Here is a 10,501-nt window from a genome sequence, read left to right as displayed (position 1 = left end):
AATATCAATATAGGGAACTTGATCTGGGTGACCCGTAGTGCCATAACAAATCCGCTGGACTGATGAAGCTTGGAGGGGATTAAAAGAGCCCTCCGGGGGCCAGTCCACTCCAAATGTGGGCCACTAGGATTTACAGAATTTTTAAACAATTAAAAGCATTTACAAAAATACCATATCCGTCCCCTCGGCGCCTGAAATCAGAAAATTTTTTTAACAAACATTCAAGCGGGTGGGCGAGCCCCGCACTAAACATTCGCAGGCACTGTCAGAATTTTTAGAATTTCCCGGCCCATAATTAAGCTTAAAGAGACAAATAATACAGACAATCTTAATAACAAAAATGACAAGCTTCCAGTCAGACAAACATACAAACTTCCTATCAGCATTCATGGCCGGCCACATTCACTCTCACTTCAAAATTTGGGATTTCCAATAAACCAGGGCCTCTACAGTCGTCACTGTTTGGGTCAGACTCCGGGGCCTGCGATGGCGTCCCGTCCCCTGTAAGTCTCACTGTGGAGCGCTCCCAACCAGGAATCAGGAATGAAAACAGGCCTGACTTACCACCGCCGTGCAGGCAGTAACCGGGCTGCTGGGTCCGGACCCTCCACGAGTGAGTTGCAGGTAGGGACCCCCCAGTCTCTGGGGTCTGGGGGATCTCGCTGGGGCCTCCAAATGTTAGCGAGCGAGACCCTCACCCAGACCACTCACTGAAACAGAGATGGAAACAGTAAAGCTTTATTCAGACAGATTCAAATCTGGGCCCTCACCAGCAACTGAGGCAGGTTCAGTCTGTAAGGCGAGAGCCCCGAACAGCTTCAAAGGGAAGTTATTATACATCCATGTGGGGCGTCTTGCCAAGCAAGGGGAGTGGGAAGGCAAGTTCTTGTGTGAAACTGGCAAAGCATTCTCAGAAAAGTGAAACAAAACTGTTTTTAAGTCTAACAAAGTAAGTTCTACATTTAAGGTCAGTTTGTCCCCAGTGGTGTGCCAAACGATACTGTAGGTAGGCTAGGCTGCTTCTTGGAGCATAAACATCCTAGGCTGGGCTACACCTGTTTCAGGCTGCAATTTTAAAATGTTTCTATTTCTGACCGGGGGGTGGCCTGCCTGTTACTGTTACAGGGGACCCATTCCTGACCGGGCAGGGGGATGAGCTGCCTGTTATTGTTACAGGGCACAGTGTCACAGACTTGACTGATGGTGTTGTCATTGTTGAGAATAGACATGATAACGCTTACACGGCTTCAACAATTTCTACTCCTGCTGTCATGCCCGACATTCGCCCGACTGTGTGATGGTTCTCACCCTCCTTCTGAAGGGGGCTCCCTCCCCCAGGGATGGAAGGCTCATTTTTAAGAGAAATCACTTCTCAAAAGAAGGAGCCCTGCGGCAGAGTGGGTTGTGGCACTTACATAACCTCCTGTCAACGTGAGTGAAGGGGTGAGTCTAACCTGACAGTCAGGTCACAGATAATTAGGTCCCTGTGCTCTCCTGAGGGTTCTGGTGACTCCTGTCTTCCTCGCTGGAGGTGGGACACATTCTCTGCATGACATTCCTGTTGACAAACCACATGGAGACACACTGGTGGAACCAGAGTCCTGGAGCTGGAGAAGCCACAGGGAGACCCACACCAGCACTGAGATACTTCACCGCAACTTGATCCACAAAACTTTCCAACCACTGGCCTGTGATCTTCCCGCATTCAGTGTCATTGCTTGTGTTGGCGTGAGTCTGAAGACGAAAATTATAGACCATATTGAACTATGGGCTAACATGAGATTTATGGACTTGGTCTGGACTGGCCTGGGATGTTTTCTTAATATACTCTTTATATAAAGTTCTTTCTTATACACATATGAGTGTCCATGAATTTGATTCTCTATTAAACCCAGAGTAACGCATTATGGTATCTTGGGATCAGGGTACTAGAGAAAGAAATCATCAAGCTGGAGAAGAAATGATTCCTTGACCTCTGCTTCATGGTAATTCTCCTTTGGCTGGCCAGAGATAAGATATGGCCACGTTTTTACTGGATTGTTTTCTGGACAACACATGGAAAGCTAAAATTTTGATGATTTACTTTGGTTGTAGTCTTAGGTTATTATTTCTTTTTGAAATAGCAAAATGTGATTAATGTATATTTTGATCTCATGGGCCAAAACATCTTGAATTTCTCATTGAACGCAGTTTAGTGAAAATGGCTGACAGAAAGAAGGAAATGGCTGATAGAAGGTCCTGGATTGATGCCCTAGGCCATATTTTTTATGAATGATATAGTTATGATAAGGATTAAGATAGGATGGATAACGATCAAAACTGAATGCTTTAAGAATTGAGTTTAGAAGGTGGATGAACTAGGTGTGTACTGTTTTCTTCTGACTATTGTTATTTAATAGTTAGAAATGATTAGTAGGGAGGATGAAAATACAGAACTTATAAACCCACTTGCCTTCCCCCATTAATTTGAATCTTTAACCCTCTAACACCTGAATTTTTAATTTTAGGAAAAAAGATTTTGGTTTTTATTCTTTACTTTCATAGTTATCAATACATTAATATAATATACATAGTTATCAATACATTTATATAATATAAACATTTTAATTAAATGTTACCAAAACTGTCACTCTCAACGTTATAGGGTTAAATGGGTTAGGACACACCTGCAAAGAAGGCTCTGAGAAGCTAAGCCCCACCCATTACCTTGAGTGCTCAGGACATGCAAAGGTGAAGAGACTTGCCTAGAGGGCTGTTCATAGATTGAAGGGAAAAAGAAACCCTTTGGATTATTGAATTTTGAACTAATGGTTTGTATCGGAAGCTAGAAAACATCTGAACCACTGAAGCAAATCTGTTCTAGGACTGAACTGTTAAAGGGAGCCTCTGGGCACGCTGAAATGCTTGCTATGTGACCACCTGGATCCACTTGTTGAGTGGAAGTAAGAGAAGTGCAGCAATAAAGAGACAGGTTGAGTCTGGCCTCTGACATGCATGGACCTGGTTCACAGGAACTAGAGGAGAAAATGAGAGCGGGCTGACTGGTCTGAAGTTCATGGACTAGCACAAAGGCACTAGGGTTGTTGAGGATGTGTGATTGGGCCTGCAAGGTAGCCAATGGCCACTCTGGTGAGGCTGAGTGTGGCAGACCACACTGAGATGACCAAGACCCGACCAGATGAAGAGAAGATTTTTGAGCCTGTGAATAGGTGCATACTGCTCCTGAGTTGATCAATTATCTGTCCTGACTTGACTTTGCCTATGGATGCCGTCTTCACAAGGTTCCAACTAGAAAGAAGATTCTTCACATCAAAGAATATGGTTATCTCCTGTCAGCACTGGACTTATGTAAGTGGGCAGTATTGAAATTGGATACTCCAAAATGGGTAGGATAAAACATGAATTGGTTAACTTACAAGCTTTCATAGGTGGGGGAATATTTTCATAGGATTATCGGATTATGGCCTAGGTGTTCACTTAACTGCAATTGTTAGGCATGGAATATTTTTGTTTTGTTTACTTACAGAATATTATGTGTAAATGAGTTTGGCACATATTGAATTAAATGCATTTAGTCTTGTCTTTAAGGACAGACATGATTGTATTATTGGTTTTTTTTTTTAATTTTAACAATTTATTAGGGGCTCATACAATTCTTATCACAGTTCATACATATACATACATCAATTGTATAAAGCACATCTGTACAGTCTTTGCCCTAATCATTTTTTTCTCCTCTTTTCTTTTTTTATATTTTATTAGGGACTCATACAACTCCTATCACCATCCATACATATACATACATCAATTGTATAAAGCACATCCACACATTCCCTGCCCCAATCATTCTCAAGGCATTTGCTCTCCACTTAAGCCCCTTGCATCAGGTCCTCTTTTTTTCCCCCTCCCTCCCCTTTCCCCCCTCCCTCATGTGCCCTTGGTAATTTATACCTTGTTATTTTGTCATATCTTGCCCTATCCGGAGTCTCCCTTCCCCCCTTCTCTGCTGTCCCTCTCCCAGGGAAGAGGTCACATGTGGATCCTTGTAATCAGTTCCCCCTTTCCAACCCACTCACCCTCCACTCTCCCAGCATCGTCCCTCACACCCTTGGTCCTGAAGGTATCATCCACCCTGGATTCCCTGTACCTTCAGCCCTCATATGTACCAGTGTACAGCCTCTGTCCTATCCAGGCCTGCAAGGTAGAATTCGGATCATGGTAGTTGGGGGTAGGAAGCATCCAGGATCTAGGGGAAAGCCGTGTTCTTCATCGGTACTACCTCGCACCCTGACTGACCCATCTCCTCTCCTAAACGCCTCTATGAGGGGATCGCCATTGGCCGACACTTGGGCCTTGGGTCTCCACTCTGCACTTCCCCCTTCATTTAATATGGTACATATATACATATACACATATATACACATACATACACACACTTATATCGTTGTTGTTTTTTTTTGCATGATGCCTTATACCTGGTCCCTTGGCACCTCGTGATCGCACTGGCCGGTGTGCTTCTTCCATGTGGGCTTTTTTGCTTCTGAGCTTGATGGCCGCTTGTTCACCTTCAAGCCTTTAAGACCCCAGACACTATCTCTTTTGATAGCCGGGCACCATCAGCTTTCTTCACCACATTTGCTTATGCACCCATTTGTCTTCAGCGATCCTATCATGGAGGTGTGCAGTCAATGATATGATTTTTTGTTCTTTGATGCCTGGTAACTGATCCCTTTGGGACCACTCGATCACACAGGCTGGTGTGTTCTTCCATGTGGACTTTGTTGCTTCTGAGCTAGATGGCCGCTTGTTTATCTTCAAGCCTTTAAGACCCCAGTCACTATCTCTTTTGATAGCCGGGCACCATCAGCTTTCTTCACCACATTTACTTGTTCACCCACTTTGGCTCCAGCCGTTGTGTCGGGAGAGTGAGCATCATAGAGTTCCAATTTAATAAAAGAAGGTATTCATGCATTGAGGGAGTGTTTGAGTAGAGGCCCAAGGTCCTTCCGCCACCTTAATACTTGACCTATAAATATAGACACATAGATCTATTTCCCCATCCTCCTATATATATTTGCATTTATGTGTCTTTGTCTAGACCTCCATGAATGCCCTTTGACTCCTAGCTCTTTCCTCCATCTCCCTTGACTTTCCTCCTGCCCTACTACCATGCTTCATCGCCACCTGGGCTAGAGTATACCTCTTCTCTAAGCAACCTTACCCTTGATCATTTCCCACCATGCCTGCCACTCCCCCTTCTCTACCATTTGGGGTCCCATGTTTTCCCTTGTCCCTGGGTTTGTTAACACCACTTCCTTATCCCCCCTACCCCCCCACCCCAAGTCCCCCCTGAACTGTCGGTCCCGTTGTTTTTCCTCCAGATAGTTCATCCAGCCTGTCCTATTCAGACAGACCTGTGGAGTCACTAACATGCACGAAAACAAGACAGAGGAAAACAAAGCAACAGTATACAACCAGACAACAAAACAACAAAAACAAACCACTGACAAAGAACAGAACAAAACAGTTCACAAGAGAAAAGCTTGTAGTTAGTTCAGGGATCGTTTGCTGGCCCTTAGGAGCGTTTTCCAGTCCAGTCTGTTGGAGCACCACGCCCTGACCCCAAAGTCCACTTTCAGCATTCCCTGGGGACCTTGCCACTCCATTCCCTTGCTGTTCCGCTGCGCTCCCCCAGTGATTTGCCTCGGTGTGGTGGGATCAGGTCAGGTGCAATTCCCACACTGTGTCTCCGGTGCTGTCCCCTGTATCGCCCTTAGTCACTGAGGGGCATCATGTCTCATAGTAGGGCCAGCCATGTTGTTCTCTCTGTGGACTGGCTACTCTACTCAGGAACATTATCATCATGGCCTGGTGGGCCAGGCTGTGCTCCACTCTCTCCTCCTGCCCCTTCGTCTGCTCCCGTGTGCTCTAATCAGATATGTCCATCTCCCGGAGCTGCAGAGTCAATGTCGTCCTTTGGAACAAATTCTTTTCGGGGGAGGGGCAGGAATCCACTTAATTTATGGTGCTGGGGCCAGCCTCCCAAACCTCTCCACTGGTTCCCTCCTCCACGCCGGGATATTGCATTCACACCTTGCGACACTGGGTTGAAGTCTGGTCCCACTTTCCCTGTGGAGATATAAACAATACCCTCCCCTTGGGTGGATTAATGCCCCATGACCCCACTACCCTTTTCTTCCTTATATTCATCCTTTTGTTTTCCTTTCCCCACCTCCTCCACCATTGTCTACCATGTACATCCCTGGTTTTTGTCTGGTCTCTTCCATACTACACCGTCTTCACCCCTAAAATGTTTGTATACAGTAGCTTTTTTCCCTATGCCACTTTTGCTTTTAAAAATTTTTTTTTTAATTCTTACCTCAGCGGACTCATGTTGTACTTGTCCTTTTGTGCCTGACTTACTTCGCTTAGCATGATTTCCTCCAGTTCTTCCCATGCCACTATGTGCCTCATACGTTCATCACTGCTTTTTAGTGATGCATAGTATTCCATTGTATGTATATACCAAAGTTTTTTAATCCAATCATCAGTTGATGGAAATTTGGGTTGCTTCCAACTCCTTGCAATTGTGAACTGTGCCGCAATGAACATTGGAGCACAGATGTCTGGTCTTGGTTTGTTTCTTGCCTCTTTTGGGTATATGCCCAGTAGGGGGATTGCTGGGTCATATAGTAACTCTATTTCCATCTGTTTTAGGTATCGCCAGATTGATTTCCATAGTGGCTGTACGTACTTACAGTCCCACCAGCAGTGGATGAGAGTTCCTGTCTCCCCACAGCCCCTCCAACACTTGTTGCTTTCTGATTTTTTGAATTGGGCTACCTTTGAGGGTGTCAGGTGGTACCTCATTGTTGTTTTAATTTGCATTTCTCTTATGGCTAAAGATCGGGAACATTTTCTCATATGTTTGTTGGCCGTTCGGATTTCTGCCCCTGTGAAACTTCTGTTCAAGTCCTTTGCCCACCTTTCAAGTGGGCTATTGTTTTTTTTCTTTTTGGAAGCTAGCAGAGTACTGTAGATTTTAGTAATAAGGCCTTTGTCTGATGTGTCATTGCTAAAGATGTTTTCCCAGTCTGTGGACTCTCTTATTACTCTCTTGGTGAATTCTTTAGATGTACACAAGTGTTTTGTCTTCAGTATATCCCATTTGTCGATTTGTGCCTCCTCTGTGTTTGTGTCCTTCCCTATTTCTGATAGCCTGTGTATTCCCTGCGCCAAAGTTCTCAAGTTGGCCCCAATTCCCTCATTGATGGCCCTAATAGTTTGGGGTTTAACTTCAAGGTCTGTGATCCACCTTGAGTTTATTCTTGTGCATGGAGTGAGATAAGGGTCTTGCTTCATTTTTCTGCATGTTGATATCCATTTTTTCCAGCACCACTTGTTAAAGAGGGCATCTGCTTCCCATTTGATATTTTTGGGGCCCTTGTCAAAGATCAGCTGTGTGTATGCTGATGCTTTTATTTCTGGGTTTTCAGTTCTTTTCCATTGGTCTGAGTATCTGTCATTGTACCAATACCATGCAGTTTTGAGAACTGTGGCTGCATAGTATGTGCCAAAGTCAGGTAAAGCAAGCCCTCCCACAGTATCCTTCTTCTTGAGGAGTTCTCTGCTAATTCTGGGCTTCTTCCCTCTCCATATGAAGTTGGTAATCAGTTTTTCCATTTCTTTGAAGAAAGATGATGGTAATTGTATCGGGATAGCATTAAACTTATATAGTGCCTTTGGCAGAACTGACATCTTAACTATATTAAGTCTCCCAATCCAAGAGCATGGAATATTCTTCCATTTGTTGAGGTCGCTCTTGGTTTCTTGTAATAGTGTTCTATAGTTTTCCCTATTTAGATCTTTTGTTTTTTCAGTCAAGTGTATCCCTAGATATTTCAGTTTGTGTTTGGCTATTGTAAAGGGTACCACCTTTTTGATCTCTTCTTCTGTGGTCTTATCGGATGTGTATAACAGTCCGATGGACTTCTGTTTGTTGATCTTGTATCCTGCCACTCTGCCAAACTCCTCTATTGCTTCCAGTACTCCCCTTGTGGAACTTTTGGGATTTTCCATATATAAAATCATATCATCTGCAAATAACGATAGTTTCACCTCTTCCTTCCCTAGACGAATACCTTTGATGTCACTTCTTTGCCTTATGCTGTTAGCTAAAACCTCCAGCACGATATTAAATAGGAGTGGAGACAAGGGGCATCCTTGTCTGGTTCCCTTTTTCAGTGGGATTGTGTTAGTCTTTTCTCCATTGACTATGACTTTGGCTGTTGGTTTTTCATATATAGCTTGTATTGTCTTGAGGAACTTTCCTTCCATTCCTATTTTCGCTAGTGTCTTAAACAGGAATTGGTGTTGGATGTTGTCGAATGCTTTTTCTGCGTCTATTGATATTATCATGTGATTCTTATACTTTTTCATGTCAATGTGACGAATAATACTAATGGTCTTTCGTATGTTGAACCATCCCTGCATCACTGGTATGAATCCCATTTGGTCATGGTGAATTATTTGTTTTATATACTTTTGTATTCTGTTGGCTAGTATTTTGTTAAGGATTTTTGCATCAATGTTCATTAGGGATATCGGTCTGTAGTTCTCGATTCTTGTGGGATCCTTGCCCGGTTTGGTTATCAGAGTTATACTAGCTTCATAGAAGGAGTTTGGGAGTTTGCCATCTTTTTCTATGTTCTGGAAAAGTTTGTGTAGGATTGGTATTAGTTCTTCCCTGAATGCTTGATAGAATTCTCCAGTGTATCCATCTGGTCCAGGGGATTTTTTTGTTGGTAATCCCTTGATAACCTTTTCTATTTCTTCTATTGCTATGGGTCTGTTGAGATTCTTGATGTCCACCGAGGATAGTCTAGGGAGGGATTGTTTTTCCGGGAATTTGTCCATGTCTTCCAAATTGTTGAATTCATTGGAGTACAATCCTTCATAGTATTGTGTAACTATCCTTTTGATTTCATTAGGGTCTGTTGTAATGACCCCTCTTTCATCCCTTATTCTTGCTATTGAGATTTATTCCCTCCTTTCTTTGGTTAGGTTTGCCAATGGTCTATCAATCCTGTTTATCTTTTCAAAGAACCAACTTTTAGCAATATTAATTTTTTCCATAGATTTTTTTATTTTCCCTCTCCTGAATCTCAGCCCTGATTTTTATAATTTCTTTTCTTTTGCTATTAGTAGGGTTGTCCTGCTGACTCAGCTCTAGTTTTTGTAAATTTTGTGTCAGCGTATCCGTCATGAGTCTCTCTTCCTTTCTTAGGTGTGCTTGTATTGCTATGAACCTTCCTCTGATGACTGCCTTTGCTGTGTCCCATAAGTTTTGGTACGTCGTGTGCTCATTTTCGTTGGTTTCGAGAAATTTCCTGATTTCGTCTCGGATCTGCACCAGTATGCACTCCTTTTGCAGTAGAGAGTTATTCATCCTCCAATTATTTGCTCTTATTTTCTTTGTCTTCCTTTTGTTGATTTCCAGTCATATGGCACAGTGGTCAGAGAGAGAGAGGTCTGTATTATTTCAATGTGCTTAAATTTATGTAGATTTGCCTTATGCCCCAGCATGTGGTCTATCTTTGAATATGTGCCATGGGGACTTGAAAAGAATGTGAATTTTTTTGTATTTGGATGAAAAGCTCTGTAAATATCTATTAGGTCAAATTGTCTAATTGTGGAGTTTAGCTCTCTAGTCTCCTTGTTGAGTTTCTTTCCCTGTGATCTATCTTTCTCAGTGAGTGGTGTGTTGAAGTCACCCACTATAATTGTCGAGTCTGTGATTTCTTTCTTAATCTTTTGGAGTGTTTGGTTCACTTATTGAGCTGGTCTCTCATTCGGGGAATATATGTTTACAATGCTTAGTGGTTCATTGTCTATCATTCCCTTGAGCATTATATAGTGTCCCCTCCTTATCTTTTTTTATGGTTTGCACTTTGAGGTCAATTTTATCCGAGATAAGGATTGCAACCCCTGCTTTTTTTGTATTGCTGTTTGCTTGGTAGGTCCTTCTCCAGCCTTTGATTCTCAGCCTATTTTTGTCTGTAGCCTTGAGATGTGTCTCCTGTAGGCAGCAAATTGATGGGTTGTGTTTTCTAAGCCATTCTGCTAGTCTCAGTCTTTTAATGCCTGAGTTCAGGCCATTGATATTCAGGGTTATTATCTCCATGTATGGACTCTGTGATGCCATTTTATACTTTTTGTGTTGGGAGTTTTCCTACTTTCTTTTATCATTAGTGTGTGTTTTGTGTGTGTATCATTCTTGACTTCTTTCCATCCTTAAGCCATTGCTATCTTGGGGTCTGTTTTCTCTTTGTTGTGCTCTGGGTGAGGTTGTTCTATGTGCTGGTCTCTTATTTGTGCTTGGTGAGTGTTGTTCTTCTGCCCATACTGAGTCGGCGAGGATATTTTGTAAGGCTGGGTTTGTTGTAACGTATTTTTTGAGTTTTTCCTTGTCTGGGAAGACTTTTCTCCATCGATCTTGATT

Source organism: Tenrec ecaudatus, chromosome 18 (assembly GCF_050624435.1).
Source record: "Tenrec ecaudatus isolate mTenEca1 chromosome 18, mTenEca1.hap1, whole genome shotgun sequence".
Taxonomy (NCBI): domain Eukaryota; kingdom Metazoa; phylum Chordata; class Mammalia; order Afrosoricida; family Tenrecidae; genus Tenrec; species Tenrec ecaudatus.
This window is presented reverse-complemented; position numbering follows the sequence as displayed.